General features: G+C 39.1%; 1 protein-coding gene across 5 annotated transcripts in view; it reads left to right on the forward strand.

Moving 5' to 3' along the window:
- Positions 1-25,462, forward strand: part of LOC126161707 (zinc finger protein 346-like) — a 136,107-nt gene that overhangs the window by 55,343 nt on the left and 55,302 nt on the right. The gene's annotated exons all lie outside the window — the stretch shown is intronic.

Here is a 25,462-nt window from a genome sequence, read left to right on the forward strand (position 1 = left end):
GGTGAGCATTTTCCAGTTGTAACAACTATTGGCTGTTTGTTCAACAGTTTTTGTCTGAGTGTACTTGCTTGGATCTGTTACTGTGTGCAGAAAATGAGTATCTTTAATACATTTCCATAATTTCAGTTTTTTGTCATCATGAGCCACAAAAATCAGTTTGCAGTTTCTAAATTACTCAGTGTTGGCTGCAGTCATATTCTGTAAGAGTGGGATTCATGTGATGCCAACTTATGTATGTGTGTCTTACACAGTTGCCACAAAATGCAACAAGAATATAAATTCTAAATTATATGTATAATATGTTAATTTTTATTGTTATCTTATATCAGTGAAATAGTTCATGTAATGAATGCTTTCTGTTTCATAGTTGTCTGCATACAAAATAATACAATATGTTCTTTTGTGTCATGCAGTTCGTCTTGCAAAGCACATATCAGTAATAATAATAATAATAATAATAATAATAATAAAAGTTTTTGTCTCATAGATTAGTAGGGCTTAGAAAAAAATGTAAGTTTTATTTGTATTTTTGAAATGCAAATGATACACATTTATATTTTTTGCATTTGAAAATATTTCTATTAGGAGATATTCAGCCCTTATTAAAGTTTCTGTAATGAAATGAACATACCTCATGTTGACAAATATTATTTAATGATTATTTTGCATCCCATAAATTGTGGTTAGTGGAGAGTCACTAATTTTGTAGAGTATTATCTCGTTACTACATTTGTTTAAGTGAAAGGCCAAGAATTTATGCAAACTTAATTGTAATATGGCCAGACTCTCTTGCTGTAACAAACTTGTTTTTGACGGAATGCCGGTCATTGAGAAAGAAAAAAGATGTGAGAATATAGTCCAAAAGACTTGTAACAGGGTTTTCAGTACCAATACTGCTGATTGCGAAAATCATACAACCTTGTATGAACTATATCATTATTTATTTGTTTTTAATATTTTTTTCTTTTTGGTGGCTGTTTTCTGTATATTATAATTAAGGCAAAGTATGTAATAGATGGGAATATGTGTGATTGACTGAAGAGTGAACAAATAAAAATAGCTGATGCAGCCATTTAGGAGCACATTACAATACTACTCTTAAATCTTGAGGAGTAGTTTCAGACAACTCACAAAGTGAGATTTTCACTCTGCAGCTGAGTGTGCGCTGATACCAAACTTCCTGGCTGATTAAAACAGTGTGTCGGACTGAAACTCCCATTCAGGACATTTGCTTATTGCGGACAAGTGCTCTACCGACTGAGCTACCCAAGCAGGACTCATAACCTGTCCTCACAGCTTTACTAGCGCCGGCACCTCGTCTCCTACCTTCCTAACTTCACAGAAGCTCTCCTGCAAAATTTTCAATTTAGCATTCCCGGAAGAAAGGATATTGCGGAGGCATGGCTTCACCACAGTATGAGGGATGTATCCAGAGTGAGATTCTCATTCTGTGGCAAATTTTACCAACACACAGTTTTAGTCGCCAGGAAGTTTCAACTCACAAAGTTTTTAATTTGTGCTACATCTGTCTTCACTTAAAACAGAATTCCCTTTTTTTTTTCTTCGCATGAGCAAAATCGGAGGAGTCCATGCATGTGGGTGTTAGTAGAGGATAAAATTAGTATATCTGTATGAGTTGTCTGAAGTTGCACTTCTTTATGTTGATGATGAGTCAATGATATAAACTCTGCCAATAATTCTTTGACAGAGCTTGTAACTGAGAGCATTTTGTTCCTGGATTAAATGAAATAGTATCCACCAAATTACTTGAAGACTGTCATGTAAGGTATTAGAATTGGGTACGAGTCAGGAGGATGAAACAGCCAGAACTATACCCAGGCAACTGAAACTTTGCACTTGATTTATGTGTTTCAAGTTGGCAGCAAAACAGGTTGCCAAGAGAAGAACAAGACACGAAAGGCGCTAGTCGTGGGGTGTGAACCAATCCCAGCATGATAATCGCTGCCAGTTGTGACATCAAAGCTCCCACATTACCAGCTTTCTTTGGTACGAATATAAACAGCGTGTGTTGCGAATTGCTTCTACCGTGTGCTTACATTGTGCTGCGCTTTTTTATGCTGTTGTTTAAAGAATTCTGATGTTCGGGGGGGGGGGGGGGGGACTTCATTTGCCTAGTGAATCCTTTATCCTTTGCAGCAAGCTGTAGCGAGGCACTGAAGTTACTATAGAGAACTCGTGAGTGTTATGAGCAGGAGAAAGAATACCCAAGTACTAATGAACAGCCATCAGTTCCTGCCAATAAAGTTGTGGTATGGACATCAAAAGTTATTGGAGTTAGTGCAAGAACCATAGTAAGCGAGGGAGTGTTACTGCAAAAGTTAAAAAATGTAGTGTGAGCCCTAACAATTCGAAGCCGTCTGGATCAGATAATGTATTTTTAGTGAAAGAAGAAAAAGCAGCCTCACCCTATCACCGAATTGGACTCTTTAAAGACTGGTCCAATTCACAGGCATATTTATGCTTACTACAGCAGTATCCTACAACAGAAAAGTTACTAGTGCTGTTAAAAGAAAGTGAACTTTTCAGGGACGGGAAAAAGTTACTAAAAATTGTGCTGAAAATTACAGACTTCCATTACAAAGTGCTAGATGAATGCAAAGTCCTGCTAGAAAATGTACATTTGTTGTGGCTCATGATTTGTGTTTGTGATGATGATTGTGAAGCTGAGTTTGGTGCTGATTCCGACTACAGTATAGTCTGTCGGTAAACTGAAGAGCGAGCGAGCGAGTCCCCACTCTGCCTACCCAGCTACGTCACGAGGCGCTTCTACAGGCTGTTTCACAACTTAGTACCGGTACTGCCGCGGCGCGCGTTTTAAATCTTTGTCGACGCCATGTACAGATACGTTTATTTTTAGACAAATGCGTTAAGACCATAATGAATCCAAAAGACGATAGCTTCTTCCGAAACACAACATTATAGAGTAAGTAATATTAATGTAGGAACAGAAGTCAGGATTCTGCTACAAATACAGAACCGAATGCCTGTTCATGTGAATGTATATACCCTCTACTGCTATTCGCAAAACGAACCCCGTATGGTGCAATCAATCTGTAGAATTTAAGCCTTGTTCTTACTTTATGTTTCTATTAAAAGCTAGAAATTTCCAGGTAAATCCCATTTTACGCTGTGTCTTATGTAAAACATCTTTCTGTCAAACAAAACAGATTTTTTTTTTTTTCTTTTTTTGACGGCAGTAAACAATGTCCATAATGTCGTCATTATTTTTTGGTTTATGTGAAAGTCCTCCATCGTTTGTCGAATGACCGATTTTGTGAAACTGCCTATAACGAAGAGTTTCCTCCCAAAATTATCAGTTTTCCTTCGTGGCAGTTCCAGTAAACCACGCGGTTTATTTTCGCGTTTCTTCCTTATGCGTCCTATTGTGGTGAGGCTGACGTTTGCATAAATTGCAGCCCTCTGATTGGGACTGGTAATATTAGCCCACAGTTCTTTTGTGCCGCCTCTTTAACACATGATGTTGTAACATTAGAGACAATCGAACGCTCGTTACTCCATAAATACCTCCTCTTCTCCATATTCTGCACATTTTCTTGCAATGCAGGGCGATTATCCATCACTTCCGGATACCGAAGTATATCAGTAAGCATACAAAATTAACTGTCTGACACTGGCAATTAAGATCCCATGAACAGAACGACGTGTATCACTGCTCGCTGATCTACACCGCTAGGCAGGTAACGGGCAACTGATTTTGGGTGCCCCTGTAGGCCAGTGGCAGGGTTCTTCTGGGAAAGGCCGCTTCCCCCACCAAAAGCACTGCTCGCTCTTGAGTTTACAGACAGACTATAACAATGGGGAGCTGGGCGGAATTGCACCATTGTGTGAAAAGCTACGAATATTAGTTATTTATTGCATCATCATCATTATGAGACATAGAGTGGAAAGTTGCAATTTTGGTTGTTACTTATTTGTAAACTGTGTACCGTATTGTTTTCAAGATATCAGTCTTCATCAAATACTTCTTTTCTGTATTTCTTTGCTCTATTATCAAAAGTGTGTGCTTTGTTATGATTATATATACATTATTATGCGGTTGTTTTATTTGCTGTTATTGTGGTAGCAAGCCGAAAATGAATTCTTATATATACTGTTATTGCTCAATAACTTGCATTTATGAGATCAAAATGAAAACAATATTGTTTGCTATGTGTGTAGAGGCTGCTGTGGCAACATCGCTATTGCAGTGTAGCCAGCATAACTTCGCATAATGTGAACTGTCAAGTGCAATGTTTCACCGGTGCAGGTCTAATTGAGTAGTAGTCATAGTAAAGAAAAATGAGGAAAGGCAGCCATTCACCTATTGCTGATCTGTCCCTCTCTGTAAAAAAGAGAACAGGGACTGAATTAGTTCTTGAGCTACTAGTCTTTTTCTGTTGTATATACACACAACCACCCAGACACAGTCACATTGCACTCAAGCAGCAATCAGTGTTTATCAGTGGTTGTTCAGGTTGATTAGAGTGAGTTAAGTGGAAAGGCAATAGAGAGGTATCAAGATCTGTGGGGCAAGGAGTTGGTGACGAGACAGTGGAAGGCATTTTAGAGGGTGGGGCAGACGGGTGTCAACAGAAATAATAAAATGTGGAATTGAAAGTTGATCATTTCAAAACTGAGAGAGCAGGAGGAAGGAGAAGGGAGAGTCCAGGAGATGAAGGAAATTGTTGAAAAATGACAGGAAAGGTAAAGAGTGGATGCAGATAAGGGTGTGGGAACGGGACATGTACTTCAGAGGCACTAATACTTGGGAAAGGGGGGGGGGGGGTGTGTTAGTGCTGTGTGCACTGAAGCATCTATTGAAGTCGATGGTTTTGTTATGTACAATATTTCAGCAACTAGGTTGTCAAGTTTGTGATTAGTGGCAATTTAGTGTTGTTTACAGCCAGTTCTAGAAGGTGCAAAGGAGGAAACTATGCAGCTGTACCTTTGAAAATACCAGTGGAAGACATTGTTGCTAATATTAAAATTGGAATTAGTTTTTTACCTAAACCAGCAGCAGATGTAATATACATGGAAACAGCTAGGATGTATCTTGGGAGCAAGCCACATTACACTAACTTACCTAAAGGTGAGATGAAAGCTTTCTTGAGATTTAAATTCTGACAAAGACATTCTAATTCTTCCAGCAGATATGGGCAGTGGTACTGTGGTAATGAAAAAAGAAGACTGCTGCAGTAAAATTCACAACACATTGGAATCAGGAAGGTACAGAAATTAATGGAGATCACACAACTTCTATTCTTAGGGTAATGAATAAGCTAATAAGATCCCCCTCATTTTCTCCCTTTGTCAAGAGGGAGTCATCAAATCAGAAGAGTGACCACCAAGATTGTATAGTTTACCAAAAATTCACAAAGCTGGTGTTCCGTTAAATCCTGTTGTTAGCACTATTGATCGCCCGCCGAATATGTGTAATTGCCAAACACTTCTACAGTCGTTTATAAGATGAACTGACACTTACATTAAAGACTCTGCTCATTTTATGGAGAAATTAAAATCCTTTATGCGGAATCTGAATCTGAATGTTGATACGGCCAGTTTTGGTATTGTATCACTATTTGCTATGGTTTCTCCTAATGAGATTATGTCATAATTGGAAAGCAATTTTTCAAAGGATATCCCAGAGCTCTCTGAACGCTGTCTCTCATCAGCTTAATTTCAGTGGTACGATAGATTATATGAAGCAACAGATGGTGTGGCTATGGGTGACATACTTAGTGCAGATGTACTGATTTTTTATATGGAAAAGTTTGAAGAAGCAGCCCATCAGATGTGATATTAAATGTAATATACAGGTGTTTCAAAAAGGACTTAACAACTTCAAAAATTCATATAAATTTATTGAAAGAAGATACAAGGCTGGGTTTAGTGTTATTTTGCAGGGAAACACATCAAGTTTTTTTACCTTAAACTAAAGATGTTGTATGTTGTTGGTTATGCTGCCCACATCCCATCGGAAGTCAATTTCTTCCCAAACTTGCTGTTGCGTTGCAGGTGTAACTTACTCTGTGGTGGCATAAATTCTTGCTCTAAAGTTCATGCAGAGAAGCCACACAGGAGGTACAAACACAATATCCTTGATGACTCACCATAAAAAAAAATCAAGTGATGTCAGGTCTGGGGAACATGGGGGCCATGCAATTGGCACATCATGGCCAATCCATTGACCTGGAATGTGATCACTGAGAAAATCCCGGACCTCAGCCAGGTAGTAGGGTGGTGCATGATCTCACATGAAGTAAACGTTTTGTTCTTGGTCATCCTCATCGGTCTCTGTATCAAAAAGTTTTGTAACATATCCAAGTACACTATCCCGTTGATGGATGACCTGATGATTTCCCACGTCTTACAGAGCACCCTGTTTCTACAAAAAATTTATGCTACTCATAAACTGTAGATCCTACTAGGAGGATCTTTAGCCTACTGGATAAGGAAATTACACTGAAACTGTTGTCACTGACTTTTGTTCTTCAAACCAAAACACAGCTAGCATGCTCAGGTTCGATGAAGGCAGCCCTGTAGGTACTAAGAATTAATTTATATGAATTTTCAAAGTTGTAAAGTCCTTTTTGAAACACCCTGTATAGTTCACAATGAAGAAAGAGAAAGCTCAGATTTCATTTTTAGATGTACAGATATGTAGCAACACTGACAGTACTTTAGAGCACAAAGTCTCTGCAGAAAGCCCATTCACGTGGATAGGTATCTATAGAATAATTCCAGTCACCATCCCAAATAGAAAAAGGAAGAGATCAAAAAATTTGTGGACCAGGCTAAAAGAATCTATGTACTTGGAGGACAAGTTCGATCATTTAAGAACTTCCTTTGAAAGAAATTTCTACGCTGACAGAGACGTACTACTATACCCTAAAAGATCTGAACCTTGTAATGAAAAGGAAACATGTGAAGGGAATATGTACATAGAGTGTACATAGTAAACTACAAAAAAGAAACGTTTAACACCCTTCTTAAGAAAGGCAAGAGTAGTTGTCACTTGGACATCGCAGATAAATCAGTAATAGCAGGCTGTGGACTGGGACCAGGGAATCACCGAATTTGCTTATCTGTTACTATGGTTTTAGTTTCATTCCCATAAAAAACATTGCACATTAGTGCAGCACAGCTGGTATATGATGTGGATTCTTTCACATGTGGCACTTTCTTCTATAGGATAGAATATGTCTATGACTGGGCTGTGGTAGGAGATGGTCTGTGGGTATAAAGGGTGAGCCTTGCATCAGGTATATAGGATGAGCCTTCCATCTTGGGTCATCCACAGGAAAATGATCTATGTGGAGCAGAATTGGGAACAAGATCGATATAGAACTATCTTTGGATATTGCTTAGATTTGGTGATGAGGACTGTAGACAGATGTCCCTCTTGTCAAGGCACAGTGAGATGTAGTTGAAGCCCTGGCAAAGAATGTGCATGAGTTTTTGAAAGCCTAGGATGTATTGGATGATTGTGACGTACTGTATGTAAATGGTCACAATGATGTGGGTTTGTGGGTGTTGCCAAGAGGGGTAGCGCAGTGGTTTGTGCACTGGAAGTGCATTCAGGACGACGACAGTTTAAACCTGCATCTGACCATCTGGATTTCGATTTTCCATGATTTCCCTCAATCGATTAAGACAAATGCCTGGATAGTTCCATCAGAAGGACACGACTGCTTTCCTTCTCCATCCTTCCCTAATCTGAGCTCGCTCTCTGTCTCCAATGACCTCACTGTCAATGGGACGTCAAACACTATTCTCCTTGTCCTCCTCCTCCGTGGGTGCCGCAGGAAGAGATGACTGGGGATATCTATTGCTTGACTGGCTGGGATATTTTCTGTCTATTAAGGCTCAGGCAAATATCCTTGGTTGCAAAGTCCGTAGGGTACAAATATTTTTAATGTTGAATGGACCCAAATAATCTAAAATTTTTCTAAATACATCTGAGAGGTACAAATAACTTCTAGGAAGCTAGCTCAGTCAGTGGAGTGGACCAGATGAAGCAGAATCAGGAGCAGATATTGAAGTACTGAAAGAAAGAGCAGATGCTGCCCTGAAAAGCGTCCAGATCATGATTTTGTAGAGAATGAATCTAAGCCATACAAGGGAGCTTTAAGTGTTAAGTGGATGAGAAAGATTTGTTTAAGTGCCCAGTAAACAGATTAGCACAGGGTAATGCCATGTGGACACTCATAGCTTTTCCACAGTGTTGTGCTTTGATTTAGCCCCAGAACTCAGAAACAGGTTCATCAAAATATTTAGAAAGAAAGTTTTGGGTTTGGTGTATCAGGAGGGCCCTGGGAAAACCTATATTCCTTGGCAACCAGACCGTGCTTATGGAGGTTCAATGTGAGTGCACAGTGACGTGGCTTCCATGATGATCAGTAAGCTGTCTGTTGGTAATGGGAGAGGAACACTGGACAGATGATGGAGAAAAATTAATGTTTTGGTTGTAGGATTTGAGACTACATGTAATTGGTTGAAGTTGTTGGGCTGTGAAGGTAGAGGATTTGTCAGAGAGAGAATTGTAAGTAGCCAAAAAAAAAAAAAAAAAAAAACTAACGGAGTTGATTCTAGGGCTCCTGAGGAGCAGGTAGAAGTAGGTGCATGTGGGATTGGTGAGATGAAGAAGGAGGTAAATTCAAATGACTGGTTTTGAGATGTTCCTGGCACTCTGAAGAGCTGCCAGGAGCCATCTTGGACTCCTGTGATAAGTTAGAAATACTAAGGTTTGTAAGAAAAGCTGAGTTGTATGGATGCTGGAGGAGATCCTCAGAAACTTAATCACTGTTAATTATAACAGTGGCAGTGGAACCTTTGTCTGCAGGAAGATAATATTGTTTGGATTGGTTTTAAACTGATGAATGACTTTTTGTTCATAGATATTATGTTGGCTTCTTTGTGAGAAGAAAGATGAAGTTATGCTGGTAATGAAGAATTCCAGGAAGATTGTCATGGGGTGACTGTACATATGTGGCAGTGGAATACAGATTGAGGGGACTGAGCATTTAGAAACAGGTTCAGTATGTAATTTTAGGATGCTACGGTTAGTATAATGGATGGTGAAGAAATTTATTAGTTCAACAGGATCAGACCCATGTTTGGGGCTGACAGTGAGCATTTTGAAAAGACACAGATTTCTGGAGAGGTCAAAGTTTTGTAAGAGAAGTTGATGACAGATTTGGAAACCTGAAGAGGGTGTTCAGAAGCAGTGTGTTTTGTGAGAGGTGGAGAATGTTTCTTGGGATACAGAAGACGGTCAACAATGTGTAGTCAGAAGGGGCTATAAGAGCTTGACAGAGGTGTCTTATAGAAGTTATGGATTTGTTTGTGGATAGAGGCAAGAACAAAACATATGTATTTGAAATAACCTCATCAGTTGCTGTTGGAGAGCAACAATTTACAGCATAGAAATGAGATGTAGGAAACTATTGGCCCAGAGTAAAAGAATTTTGCAAAAAGACAGAGGCAGTCAGTTGTAGTGTAAATGTGTGTGATGTGTACATTAGTGTGACCCTTAGCTATCACACTTTTGTTTTAGCTGACAGAAAAACAGACTGTGAAAAACTTCGTCTGAACCAGGAAATTCTAGGCCACCCTAAAACACTTAAAGTTGGAACATAGCATCCACAAGACCTGTTTTCATTAAAACACATTGTATTCTTTCTTATCTCCACTGAGTACCGTATCTACTCGAATCTAAGCCTCACTTTTTTTTCCGGTTTTTGTAATCCAAAAAAACCGCCTGCGACATAGAATCGAGTGCAAAGTAAGCGGAAGTTCTGAAAAATGTCGGTAGGTGCCACCACAACAAACTTCTGCCGTCGAATATATGTAGCGCTATACAGGCATGCTTTGCAGGCACAAAGATAAATACTGGCACCAAAACCTCTGCATCAGTAAATAAATTTACAAAAAGGTGGAAGACGAGCGTTTTCTCTGCCCCGAGTTTCGACCACTGCATTTTTCATACATTATCCAACATAGTAAATACAAATTCCGTATTGTTCATCTTCGAATGTAGCAGCATTTCAATGTACTACGAAAATCCGACTGGAAAGACTGGGATGTTTATCAATATGGCCAACTCCACGTTCTGAATTTTTTCCAACCTGTGAGAAGAGATCGTTGTTAATAGGAATTTTATGAATTGTGAATCACATGCAGTATTCTCTGCACCATAAGAATAATACGAATATAAACATTTTGCCATGTATTCTTTCGTGTTTGCTGCTATGTCATTTAAATCGTGTCTGCTTAATAAACTACGAAACTAGAGTGAGACAACAGCAGACACGGAAGAATATACATATCATGTCATGTTTATATTCGTATTATTCTTATGCCTATAGTGATACAGTCAGAAATGAAGCACGGCAATTGACTAGATTTTTAAATCTACGATGACTCTAATTTCTGTGCAGAATGTAATGTCCTAAAGAGGCGTCTGCAAAGATTTTCAAACGGAGAAACATTTTTGCTAAACTCTAGTTCAGAACATCTTCTATCATACGCAGTCTATTATTTGGTTCTTGTTGATCATTATCAAAGAAAGCAGCAGTGTAAGTAACAACAAATAGCAGTCTCTTGCCATTGTTTCGCTAATGAGACGATTCCTCTTTTAAGCCATGGTAGCGCGCACAACAGCAAGCCATGCCGCGAGCGGCGACAGGCCATTAACACTCATTAACAGAATGCGACAAACAATGCATGACACAGTAAAATAATACATTTTCAGCTTAGAGTGAAGTAAACACCTATAACATAGAGAACGACACTTATCAGATCAAAGAAAAATAAGCAATCAATTCAAACCAGACGAAGCACGTGAAAAAGGAAGTGTACCCGTATAAATACGGACGGAGCGCCAGATGCATAGCAGTGCCTTCCTGGTAAAGCTTAACTGCTAAGCTTACGACTTGAACCAAACTACTGTAGGTGTATTGTCATTCATTCGACCTAAATTGTGTCTCATATTACAATGGACCAACTTTGTTTCGATTTCGAGGTGTGGCCTAAAACTTTTCTGTCCCCCTTGAATTTCAAGTCTCAAATTTCAGGTGCGGCGTAGATTCGGGAAATTTTTTTTTCCTTGATTTCAAGTCTCATTTTTCACGTGCGGCTTAGATTCAAGTGCGGCTTAGATTCGAGTGCGGCTTAGATTTGAGTAAATACGGTACTTGGTTTTGGTGAGAGTAATGCATGTGGCACATTCAAATAAACGTAGCTCTAATTTAAAATCATTTAGCCCATATTACTGGAAAGATCACTTGAGGAATTCAAGATACAATACGGGTGCACACATTTTCAATTTGAGAAACTATCTTACTTACAATAATGCAATAATGTAGTAAAAGACAGATCGCTAATTAACATAAAAAAGACATGTCAAGTTGTTGACAGGCACAATTAAAAGACACTTACACATAGCTTTTGGCCACAGCCTTCATCAGTAAAAGGGAGACACACATCATTCACTCACACAAGCAAGTGCACCCCACACTCCAGCAACAATATGCAAAACAGTTTTTTTTTCTCTGTTTTGTCTTTTGTGAGCATAGTTTGTGAGAAAGATATTATAGTTCTGACTAGGATTGACACCTCTTTCTACAGCAGCATTCACAGTCACCATCTCCTCAAGTTTTTGAATTGCACTTTTGTAGGGAGAGTCACCTTTCCATGCTGAAGAATCTTTGTGGAGAAAATCGGTACTGATAGAAAACTCGTGAAGAAAGGTTTTGTAACATGTGTCACAAAAGATGAAAGTCAGTATTTGTAAAAGAAGAAAGATAATTTTTGTGTATAATGTACCTTACCACTTGATTTTTCCCCCTCCCTTCTTCCTCTTCATATTTTTCTAAGTCCAAGATAAACTGTAGCTATATTTTCCTTCACCTCTGCTGGATCATTGTCACAAAATAAAGCTAAAGCCACAGATTCTGCAGCTAAGTACCAAAGGTGATTTGAAACATTTTTGGCAGCTGCCTTAATGATTCTTCTTCTTTTTCTTGTGCCTTGGTCCAGCATTTTCGCAAGGTTGGCAAGGTTACGGTTGAATTTGGCATGGTTAAGGGGTGGCCGGATGCCCTTCCTGTCACCACCCCATTGAATGAGATTGATGATGATGATGATGATGGGGGAGGAGGAGGAGCTATCAAGGCAGACTGCTGCCTTACTGATTACTAGATCAATATCCGGATATTTTGGTAGTTGTAAGGTGCTTTAATTGCTTCTGTTGACTAAAACCAGACTCAAAAGGACATGTGTCCTCCTCCTCCTCCTCCTCCTCCTCCTCCTATTCTTGTTAATGAGTTGTTCTCCCAATCAGACAAGTGAAACTGATCTTGAAACATACATAACTTGAATGCATATATGGCTTTTGCCATCCACCAAGAATAACTTACAGCTCATGGGATGCGAAATGATATCCCACGCTTTAAAATGCGGCCAAGGAAGATGATCTTGTGATTGCGTTTGTGTAGAAACTTGGTTTTCTAGAAATCCGAGAATAATAGACCATCAGGTACTTTACTGCTACCAGTTATGTAAACATTCTTGTTGACTTTTGACCAAGCAGCTTTAAATTTCTTGAAAAGTTCTATGTCTGGGCCAGAAGTTGCTTCCATCAGTGAGTTGAAACAGGTCCTCAGCACCAATTCAAATATGTGGTGATGGTTAGGGAGATATAACAGGTCACAACTGAACAATTTTTCTAGATATTTAGAGCTGTCATTTACTCAACCTGTATCGCTTACTGTCACATCACAGCAAAATGCCTTAATTTTGTCAGCTACACCCCACTTCCCCAAAGCGTGGTGGACAGCCATGGCTTTATTGTCTGCAGAAGTTGTTGGGATTTCAGTAACTCCCAACAATTGTTCCTTGCTTTGAAAGATTATTAATACTGCCAATTTATCAACCTTTTCAGCACCTTTGAGTGCTGGAAACAACTTTCCATCCCAGTGCAACACAATGCTCCAAGTGCTAATAGAAAGCACTGATGCTCAAATCATTACAGGCACTGAAAGCTGGCTAAAGCCGGATATAAGCTCAGCCGAAATTTTTGCGAAGAACCTAACGGTGTTCCGAAAGGATAGGCTAAACACGGTTGGTGCCAACATGTTTGTTGCTGTCAGAAGTAGTTTAACTTGTCGCAAAATTGAAGTATTTACTTCCTGTGAGTTAGTATGGGCAGAGGTCATTATTAGCAACTGGAATAAAATAATAATTGGATCCTTTACCGACCTCCCAATTCAGATGATACAGTTGCTGAAAGGTTCAAAGAAAACTTGAGTTAGATTTCAAACACTTACCCATCTCATACAATAATAGTTGGTGGTGACTTTAATTTACCCTCAATATGTTGGCGAAAATATATGTTCAATTCTGGAGGTATGCTAAAAATATCATCCAAAATTGTGCTAAACACGTTCTCTGAAAATTATTTCAAGCAGTTAGTTCATGAGCTCACGCAATAGTAAACGGTTGTGAAAACACACTTGACCTCTTAGCAACAAATAATCTTGAGTTAATAACGAGCATCAAAACCTATTCATGGACTAGTGAACACAGGGTTGTCGTAGCAAGATTGAATATTGTAATCCCCAAATGCTCGAAAAATAAGCGAAAATATACCTATTCAAAAAAGCAGATAAAAATTAACTTGACGCATTCCTGAGAGACAATCTCCACTCATTCCAAATTAATAATATAATTTTAGACCAGATGTGGCTTAAATTCAAAAAATAGTATCTGCAGCAATTGAGAGATTTATACGTAATAAATTAACAAACAATGGAGTTGATCATCCTTGGTACACAAAACGGGTTAGAACACTGTTGCAGAAACAACAAAACAAACATGCCAAATTTAAACAGACACAAAATTCCCAAGATTGGCAATCTTTTACAGAAGCTCGAAATTTAACGCGAATTTCAATGCGAGATGTTTATAACAGTTTCCACAACAAAACCTGGCAGAAAATCCAAAGAGATTCTGGTCATATGTGAAGTATATTAGCGGCAAGAAACAATCTATGCCTTCTCTGCATGATAGCAATGGAGATACTATCGAAGGCAGTGCTGCCAAAGCAGAGTTACTAAACACAGCCTTTGGCATTGCCTTCACAAAAGAAGATGAAGTAAATATTCTAGAATTCGAATTGAGAACAGCTGCCAACATGAGTAACGTAGAAATAAATATCCTCGGAGTGGTGAAGCAATGTAAATCACTTAATAAAAGCAAGTGTTCTAGTCCAGACTGTATACCAATTAGGTTCCTCTCGGAGTATGCAGATGCATTTTCTCCATACTTAACAGTCGTATACAACTGTTCGCTCGACGAAAGATCCATACCCAATGACTGGAAAGTTTCACACGTCACACCAATATTCAAGAAAGGTAGTAGGAGTAATCCACTAAATTACAGGCCCATATTGTTAACGTCGATATGCAGCAGGATTTTAGAACATATATTGTGTTCGAACATTATCAATTACCTCGAAGGAAACGGTCTATTGACACACAGTCAACATGGGTTTAGAAAACATCGTTCTTGTGAAACACAACTAGCCCTCTATTCACGTGAAGTGCTGAGTGCTACTGACAAAGGATTTCAGATCGATTCTGTATTTATGGGTTTCCGGAAGGCTTTTGACACTGTACCACACCAGCAGCTCGTAGTGAAATTGCGTGCTTATGGAATATCGTCTCAGTTATGCGACTGGATTTGTGATTTCCTGTCAGAGAGGTCACAGTTCGTAGTAATTGATGGAAAGTCAGCGAGCAAAACAGAAGTTATTTCTGGCATTCCCCAAGGTAGTGTTATTGGCCCTTTGGTATTCCTTATCTATATAAACGATTTGGGAGACAATCTGAGCAGCCATCTTCGGTTTTTTGCAGATGACGCTGTAGTTTATCGACTAATAAAGTCATCAGAAGATCAAGACAGACTGCAAAATGATTTAGAAAAGATATCTGAATGGTGTGAAAAGTGACAGTTGACCCTAAATAACGAAAGTGTGAGGTCATCCACATGAGTGCTAAAAGCAACTCTTTAAACTTCAGTTACATGATAAATCAGTCTAATCTAAAAGCCATAAATTCAACTAAATACCTCAGTGTTACAATTATGAACAACTTAAATTGGAAGGAAAATGTTACGGGGAAGGCTAACTAAAGACTGTGTTTTATTGGCAGGGCACTTAGAAAATGTAACAGACCTACTAAGGAGACTGCCTACACTACGCTTCAGATAGGACTGACGGAGTACATCGAAAAAGGTCAAAGAAAGGCAGCACGTTTTGTGTTATCGCGAAATATGGGAGATAGTGTCACAGAAATGATACAGGATTTGGGCTGGACATCATTAAAAGAAAGGCATTTTTCTTTGCAACAGGATCTTCTCACGAAATTCCAATCACCAACTTTCTCCCCCGAATGCGAAAATATTTTGTTGACACCGATAGGGAGGAACATCACCGCGATAAAATAAGGAAAATCAGAGCTCGTACGGAAAGATATAGGTGTTCATTCTTCCCGTGCGCTACACGAGATTGGAATAATAGAGAATTGTGAAGGTGGTTCGATGAACCCTCTGCCAGACATTTAAATGTGATTTGCAGAGTATCCATGTAGATGTAGAAACAAAAACACAACAGGTGATCACATGCAACTACCGCCATGAAACTCGCTGACAGAACCATAGTAGCCTGTTTGGTTTCAGGTGTTCACCACTAGATGCCACTTTTGCTCCCGCCTGGCTACTAGAGCCATCTCTACTAACACTATTAATGTTTTAGTATTGATAACTCCAATCATTCGTACATATGCACTATGTGAATACGGACGGGTTTCTGGAGTTGTAGTGTACAGCTGTGTTTATAGTTTGCACGCAAGGTCATGTTATGCGTTGCTATGCCTGTCGTTGCCTCCATGAGTTTGTCTTTTAGTACATTTTAGTTGGTATTATGTCTTCTTGATGGATGCTTTTTGTCAGAAAATTTCTGATTTTTAACACAACCAGATGATGCCTTATCCGGGTGAGTCATAATTGTGTTAATAAAGAACGATGTGCAATGTACAACTGTTTGTAAGTACTGTAATCAAATTATGGTATAGATGTATTATATGTTTCAGTATTTAGATAAAAATCTTGCAGGGTTATTACAATTAAATAATAAAAAGACATTATTTGATAATAATGATAGTGAGAAACTGCATAACAAAACTCACGCAGCCAAAATTCAGAACTTCGTGGTCGATGAGGGTTATCTTTTAATTGCTGCTTGAGATGAAATTATGATTTTTTTTATTTATTGGAACAAAATAGGGGGTGGGAGCTAAACTTCCTGAAAGTTGAAAAATAAGGGCCACCCACTGTATATGTCGGACCAGAGTGGTGACAAAGTTCCTTAGGAGGGATGCAAAATGCCAGGCAGTACTTCAGGAAGAGTCTTTAGAACAAGACTAAAGAGTGTAGCCAGGGCTTGAACAGCAGGTGACACTAAAGGTAGTTTCATGGTGAATAATGGAATAGTTTTGAGATTTGATGACAAATGACTCTTAGATACCCTTCTTACTGGTCAGTATCCATTATGTATTCTGACTTACTTCAAAATTATACAGAATTGAAGCAGCTGTTGGAAGAAAGTGCAAACCCACTAGAGCATATTTTGAATTATTTTATGATGTGCTTTTAGTCAAATTCAGAAGCAATTTATATAGTTCACATGTGCATCGTACAGAACTCATTGTTGCTAACATTTGGTGCATTCGATTGCGAGTGCATTCTTTTGCTAACCAGTTCTGTTAATATTCTGACTGTGTGATGAGTCAGGATGTAAAGACTTTTTTCTGGGTAGGAGGGAGCAGTGTTGTAGTTACTCCCTCTGCCCTTCACTGGTGACTCCCTTGACGGTATTCTTGCTAGGGTGAAGGGAAATTTTCGAATTGGCAGTGATAAAATGAACAATTATGGTTACTGGGCTGGTAAGAGAAAGATGGTGAGAAATAAATGATTGAAAGTTAGAAGCAGTAAACATGATTGAAGAAGTGCCCATTGAAAGCTATGTTGTTGTTGTTGTTGTTGTTGTTATCTGCAGTCCAAAGACTGGCTTGATGCACCTCTCCATGCTAATCTTATCATGTGCAAGCCTCTTCATCTCTGAGTATTGACTGCATCGTACATCCTTCTAAATCTGCTTACTGTATTCTTCTCTTCGTCTTCGTCTCCCTCTACGATTTTTAGACCCCCCCCCCCCCCCCCCCCCCCACACACACACATATACACACTTCCCTCCAGTACTAAATTGGTGATCCCTTGAGTCTCAGAATGTATCCTACCAACCGATCCCTTCTCCTGGTCAGGTTGTGCCAAAAATTTCGTTTCTACCCAGTTCTATTCAGTACCTCTTCTTCATTAGTTACGTGAACTACCCATCTAATCTTCAGCATTCTTCTGTGGCACCACATTTCAAAAGCTTCTATTCTCTACTTATCATTCGTGTCTCACATCCATACATGGCTACACTTCATACAAAGACTTTCTGACATTTAAATCTATACTGGACGTTAACAGATTTCTCTTCATCATAGATGCTTTTCTTGCCATTGCTAGTCGGCAAAATGGCTAAGGAGGAATAGCTAGAGGACAAATGTAAGGATGTAGATGCATATATCACCAGGGGTAAGATAGATACTGCCTACAGGAAAATTAAAGAGACCTTTGGAGAAAAGAGAGCCACTTGTATGAATATCAAGAGCTCAGATGGAAACCCAGTTCTAAGCAAAGAAGGGAAAGCAGAAAGGTGGAAGGAGTATGTAGAGGGTCTATACAAGGGTGATGTACTTGAGGGCAATGTTATGGAAATGGAAGAGGATGTAGATGAAATGGGAGATATGATACTGCATGAAGAGTTTGACAGAACACTGAAAGACCCGAGTCGAAACAAGGCCCCGGGAGTACACAACATTCCATTAGAAGTACTGATAGCCTTGGGAGAGCCAGTCCTGACAAAACTCTACCATCTGGTGAGCAAGATGTATGAGACAGGTGAAATACCCTCAGACTTCAAGAAGAATATAATTCCAATCCCAAAGAAAGTAGGCGTTGATACGTGTGAAAATTACCGAACTATCACTTTAATAAGTCATGGCTGCAAGATCTCGGGGAAGATCAGTTTGGATTCCGTAGAAATGTTGGAACACATGAGGCAATACTGACCCTATGACTTATCTTAGAAGATAGATTAAGGTAAGGCAAACCTACATTTCTAGTATTTGTAGACTTAGAGAAAGCTTTTAACAGTGTTGACTGGAATATTGTCTTTCAAATTCTGAAGGTGGCAGGGGTAAAATACAGGGAACGAAAGGCTATTTACAATTTGTGCTGAAACCGGATGGCAGTTACAAGAGTCGAGGGGCATGAAAGGGAAGCAGTGGTTGGGAAGGGAGTGAGACAGGGTTGTAGTCTATCCCTGATGTAATTCAATCTGTGTATTTAGCAAGCAGTAAAGGAAGCAAAAGAAAATTCGGAGTAGGAATTAAAATCCATGGAGAAGAAATAAAAACTTTGAGGTTCGCCTATGACATTGTAATTCTGTCAGAGACAGCAAAGGACCTGGAATAGCAGTTGAACAGAATGGACAGTGTCTTGATAGGAGGATATGAGATGAACATCAACAAAAGCAAAACGAGGATAAGGGAATGTAGTCAAATTAAACCGGGTGATGCTGAAGGAATTAGATTAGGAAATGAGACATAGTAGTAGATGAGTTTTGCTATTTGGGGAGCAAAATAACTGATGATGGTCGAAGTAGAGAGGATATAAAATGTAGACTGGCAATGGCAAGGAAAGCGTTCCTGAAGAAGAAAAATTTGTTAACATCGAGTATAGATTTAAGTGTCAGGAAGTCGTTTCTGAAAGTATTTGCGTGGAGTGTAGCCACTTATGGAAGTGAAACATGGACAGTAAATAGTTTAGAAAAGGAGTGAATAGAAGCTTTAGAAACATGGTGCTACAGAAGAATGCTAAAAATTATATGGGTAGACCTCATAACTAATGAGGAAGTATTGAATAGAATTGGGAAGAAGAGAAATTTGTGGCACAACTTGACTGGAAGAAGGGATTGTTTGCTAGGACATGTTCTTAGGCATCAAGGGATCACCAATTTAGTATTGGAGGGCAGCGTGGAGGGTAAAAATTGTAGATGGAGATTGGTAGATGAATACACTAAGCAGATTCAGAAGGAGGTACTGGAAAATGAAGAAGCTTGCACAGGATAGAGTAGCATGGAGATCTGTATCAGACCAGTCTCTGGACTGAAGACCACAACAAAAAACAACAACTTCAATCATCATCAGTTATTTTTTTGCCCAAATAACAAAACTCATCTATTCCTTTAAGTGTGTCATTTCCTAATCTAATTTTCTTAGCATCACTTGCTTTAATTCAACTAAATTCCATTATTGTCACTTTGCTTTTGTTGATGTTCATCATACACCGTCCTTTCAAAACATTGTCCATTCTGTTCAACTGCTCTTCCATGTTTACTGTCTCTGACAGAATTACAATGTCATTGGCAAACCTCAAAGTTTTTGTTTCTCCTCACTGGATTTTAATTCCTACTCCAAACTTTTCTTTTGTTTCCTTTACAGTTTGCTCAATATACAGACTGAATGACATCGGGGACAGGCCACAAACCCATCTCAATCGCTTCTCAACCACTGCTTTCCTTTCACGCCCCTTGGCTCTTATAACTGATATCTGGTTTCTGTACAAATTGTAAATAGCCTTTCGCTTCATGTATTTTATCCCTGGCACCTTTAGAATTTGAGATAGAATTTTCCAGTCAACATTGTCAAAAGCTTTCTCAAGTCTATAAGTGCTATAAATGTAGGTTTTCCTTTCCTTAATCTGTCTTCTGTGAGAAGTCGTAGGATCAGTATTGCCTTGCATGTACCTACATTTCTCAGAATCCAAACTTATTATATTCGAGATTGGCTTCTACCAGATTTTTCATTCTTCTGTTAAGAATCTCTGTTAGCATTCTGAAACTGTGACTTATTACACTGATAGTTCAGTAATTTTCACACCTGTCAGCACCTGCTTTCTTTGGAATTGGAATTACTATATTCTTTTTGAATTGTGAGGGTATTTCACCTGTCTCATACATCTTGCTCACCAGATGGAAGATTTTTGTCGTGGCTGGTGCTCCCAAGGCTATCAGTAGTTCTAATGGAATTTTGTCTAATATCGGGGCCCTGTTTAGACTTAGTTCTTTCAATGCTCAGTCAAATTCTTCACACAGTGTCAATATCTCCCATCTCATTTTCATCTACATCCTCTTCTATTTCAATAATATTGCCCTCAGGTACATCTCCATTGTACATACCCACTATATACTCCTTCCACCTTTCAGTTTTCCCTTGTTTGCTTAGTATTGGCTTTCCATCTGAGCTCTTGGTATTCATATGGCTGGTTCTCTTTTCTCTAAAGGCCTCTTTAATTTTCCTGTAGGCCATATCAGTCTCTTCACTATTGAAACATGCTTCTAAACCTGTGCATTTGTCCTCTAGCTATTTCTGTTTAACCATTTTGCATCTCCTGTCATTCTCATTTTATAGACGTTTGTACTCCCTTTCGCCTGCTTCATTTACTGCATTGTTATATTTTCTCCTTTCATCTCCTATATCTCCTGGAATATCTTAAGGATTTCTGCTGGGCCTTATTTTTTACCTGTTTGATCCTCTGCTGCTTTCACTATTTTGTGTCTCAAAGCTACCTATTTGTCATCTGCTGTATTCCATTCCCCTGTTCTAGTCAACTGTGGCTAATGCTCCCTCTGAAACTCACAACAACCTTTGGTTCTTTCAACTTATCCAAGTTCCATCTCCTTAATTTCCTACCTTGAAACCTACATTTCATAACCAATAAATTGTGGTCAGAATCCACATCTGCCACTGGAAATGTCTTACAATTTAAAATCTGATTCCTTAATAGCTGTCTAACCATTGTATAATCAATCTGAAACCTTCCTGTGTCTCCAGGTCTCTTTGATGTACTGTTAGTGTATGATGAGTTGACAACTAGCATGATGGCTGTCGGTAATGGCTGTACCCCCGCATTATGGCTGCCGAGGGGAGAGGAGCAGTGAGAGGAATGCAGTACCGGCTGCATGTAACAGTGCTTGCACCACTAACCATGGCTGTGCTTAAGATGAAATCGCTGGTGGCACTCGCAGAAGTTTTGCCCACTTAAGTGACACTTCTGTCAGATCAGAAATCAATTAATTTCTTGACATATTCATGCTCAAGACTTTTATCTATAACTCATGTGTTATTTATGTATCAAAAACAATGAAAACTGAATGTTCAACTTTTGATACTATGAACAGAAATTAAAAAACTGGTTTTTGAAATCTGTGTGCACATTGTGTTTATCATCATATTCATATTCATCATCACTGAGGGCACGGTATTGATGATAACTTCACCAATGGCCTTTCCCATCCCATGTCTAGTACTCTTACTCCAGCTGCTGCAAATTCCTGCAGTAACCTTGCCATTTCTGTGCAGTAACTGAAAGGAAAGTGACATTAACAAGATTCTGCAATCTTTTCTTTGACATGTCGCCAACGACATTGTTCTCCCTGAAATTGTGTTTTAATTTGGTCTATGCAAATTCTGTCGGATTTAGATCTCAGTTGTAGGTTGGTAAACACTCTACTTTATGACCCCTGCTCTCAGCGGTTTTATCCACAATGTACACTTTCATGGCTGGTTTGTTTTCCTTTATTGTAGGTAACAGTTTAGCTTTACTCTTGAGTCACTGCAGTTTCTTTGCCCCTCTTGCAACCACTCTTAAAGTCGTAATCCCGAAATCATATTTATTAGGCATTCTGCCAAACTTCCTGCTGTGGTGTGGTGCGTTATCTGTACAACAACAGATGTGGGTGTGGGTGGAATATTACAAACAACCATATCTGCCCCCCCCCCTTTCCCATAATGTCTGCCAGTTTTGTCAGATTCAAGAAGTTTGCAAGTTAGTGGAAACAGTTTCTTCGCTGAAACTTCCTAATAAATTGAAATTGTTTACCTGATGGATTCTCAGCTTAGAGTCTCAGCCTGAAACACAGTTTTAAGTTGTGAGGAAGTTCCAAATCAGCACACACTCCACTGTAGGGAGAAAATTTGTTGTACTTTCTTGCATCTTTTTGTGGAAGTTCTTCTCAAACATACAGAAGTTGTGTGTGTTCAGTACCAGTGTGAAAGTATCATTGTCAAAAACAAGAGTGGCACAAAGGCAGATGGGCCGAAACAAGTATACCGTTGGAATCCCTAAACATAAATAATTGGCACCATCAGTCAAGAAACTGGGAAATGAGTTTACCAATCAATTTGTTTCGCCAGAAGGCAAAGTAAATTGGTAGTACAGAAGTTGTTAAACTTTAACTGTTTTTTTAATGTTACTGTAAACGTAAATTACTACATTTCGGATAAAAGTGATATATACTGCTTGCAAAAATCGAAGACTAATTAAAAGTCAATCTCTTGGTGAGATACCATGCTGCATTTGTTTCCTGTTATTGAATGCTTGATTGTACAATAGACAAGAGATATTCAAAATTTGCATACTACATGCTCAGAGTTTTTAATGTAAGTGAAGTTTTCTGATTTCAATTAATTGAATAGTGTTTCCTCATAACATTGATATGTAATCCTCTAATATTTTATCTTCCTTTTTTATTTTTGTCTTTTGTCATGATTTTTATTCATTAATAATAATGCAACAACGGCAGCGACTGCTCTAGTTTTTGAGAATAACTGCACTTCTGTAACAAGTACTTGTGACGAGTTCCTGAAGTTAACTTGCAGCAGTGACTTGAAGAAGTAAATTTAAGTTAGCTTTTGTTCTAATGTAAACACCTCAGCAAAAGCATACAGAAGTTATTTGCTAGTGGATGCAAGCCTTTTGCAATACTTTGCATCTGAGGGCAGCTTGACGTTGGCAGCACTCGGAGGAAAATGAATATCCCTCAAGTAGTGCTTGCTGATTTTCTCTGCTTCAGGCAGCACTTACGGGTAAACAGTATACAACCTTCTTTTATGATTCTTAAACCATGAGCTAGTGATGGTTAAATTATGCTCTGTGCAGAACTCTACCAGGTGGTTTCTTCTTTCATTCCTTTCCCCCAGTCCATACGTACCTACTATTTTTCCTTCTCTTCCTTCTCTTCCTTTTCCTGATATCAAATTCCAGTCATCTATCACAATTAAATTTTATCTGCTTTAAGTACTTGAATAACTTCTTGTATCTCATAATATATTTCTTCAATCTGTTCATCATTTGTAGACATAGTTGGCACATAAATGTGTACTATTGTGATGGATGCTGCTTTCGTGTCTATCTTGGCTATAATAATGCATTCACTGTGCTGTTCATAACAGTTTATCCATGTTCCTGTTTCTTTTATTCAGTATTAAACTTACTCTTGAATTACCCCTATTTGATTTTGTATTTATAACCTTGTATTCACCTGACCAGAATTCCTGTTCCCCCTGCCACCAAACCTCACTAACTCCCACTATATCTAACTTTACCGGTTTTATTCCTCTTGATAATGGCATCCTCCTGAGTAGTCCCTGCCCGGAGATCCTAATGGGGTACAATTTTACCTCCGGAATATTTTACCCAAGAGGACGCCATCATCATTTAATTATACAGTAGAGCTGCATACCTCTGTGGGAAAATTGCTGATGTAGTTTCCCCTTGATTTCAGCTGTTAGCAGTACCAGCACAGCAAAGCTGTTTTAGTTGATGTTACAAGACCAGATCAATCATCCCGACTGTTACCCCCCTTCAGGAACCACAGGTTTCTCTGGTCTCTCAACAGGTACCCCTCCATTGTGGTTGCACCTACAGTACAGCTATCTGTATCGCTGAGGTACGCGAACCTCCCTCAACAATGGCAAGGTCCATGGCTCATGGGGAGTGGAGGTAAAAGCTATGTATGCACTTTCATATGTCCTACCATTAATACATGCTGTATAACATAACTGTGCAAGCCCCAGTTTCTCAAAACATGCATATTTGTTTGCAAAAGCTATGTATGCAATTGCAAACAAATATGCATGATTTGAGAAACTGGGGCTTGCACAGTTTTGTTATACAGCATCTATCAGCGGTAGAACATAAAAAGAAAACCAATAAAACAAATGGGTTCCAATGTTGAAATAAGTGTTGTGGCTACTAGTACAGTGGTTTGCAGTATGGCAGCCCCCCCCCCCCCCCTACCTCTCCCCCTCCTGTTTCCTGCTGTATGCAGCATGGAAAGTGTTGATGTACCCCTGGTCTGGTGAACTTCTTCATGGCCTGATCCCTTTTCTCTCTTTTCATCATATTGACAGCTATCATTACTCATTAAAAAGTCCCTACTCCTACAGTAGGGCACCTGCGTGCTCTGCATCTGCAGTGAGAAGCAGGGGTTAGCTAGCCAGGTATTCCCATAACATTGCCACATCCTTGGTACAATCCTTACCCTACCCAGCTAGTCCAGAAACAGATTTCCCATACCAATGATTTCAATAGCTGATTCAGTACCTGGGCTCTAGGTATCCTGCCCCATGCCCACAAAACAGCCCTTGGAAATACTTTTATCCCTCATCGTACTTCCCTATCTGTACCCCGACTTTCTATTTCTTCTCACATTCTACATCATTGCTAGAATATCTCTCTCTCTCTCTCTCTCTCTCTCTCTCTCTCACACACACACACACATTCTACATCATTACTAGAATATCTATCTCTAATTCTCTCTCTCTCTCTCTCTCTCTCTCTCTCTCTCTCTCTCCCTCCCCCTCTCTCCCCCCCCCTCCCCCCTCCTTCTCCCTCTCCCTCCCTCTCTGCCCTGCTGTTCTGCAATCATCATCTTTGCAGTTCTTATTTTGTTACCATTCCTCTCTTTCCACTTCTAACAGCCTGAGCTATAGGCAGTCGCTAGAACGTTAGTGAAATCTCCATGTTGATATGTTTAGTGCCTATGCCCCACACATCAACCAGCCTTATAGCGTGTGTTGCCTATCATAATTTTTGTTAGATGTTTCCAGCCTGGAATTCCTGTTTTATATAAGTTGCTTTGTATAACACAAGATGAGTAAAAAATGACAATACAGCTTTGCAGTGATATAGAAATTTATTGAGATAACTTACAGAATCAGTAGAGGAGTCATTTTGTAGCAAACAACCTCAAGTTTGATTCACATAGTGCATCAATACCTCATTCAGTCACCAGTAGCACCAGTGCAGTGTACAGTTAAAATAGTTACTTTCATTAGTGCAGAACATCACTCTGTGTGTTTCAGTTTCATGAAGTGAACTCTCCAACAACTGGTTGGTCTAAATTTCCTCCCCTACCAAGCAATATAGC

The sequence above is a fragment of the Schistocerca cancellata genome, chromosome 2 (genome assembly GCF_023864275.1).
Source record: "Schistocerca cancellata isolate TAMUIC-IGC-003103 chromosome 2, iqSchCanc2.1, whole genome shotgun sequence".
Lineage (NCBI taxonomy): Eukaryota > Metazoa > Arthropoda > Insecta > Orthoptera > Acrididae > Schistocerca > Schistocerca cancellata.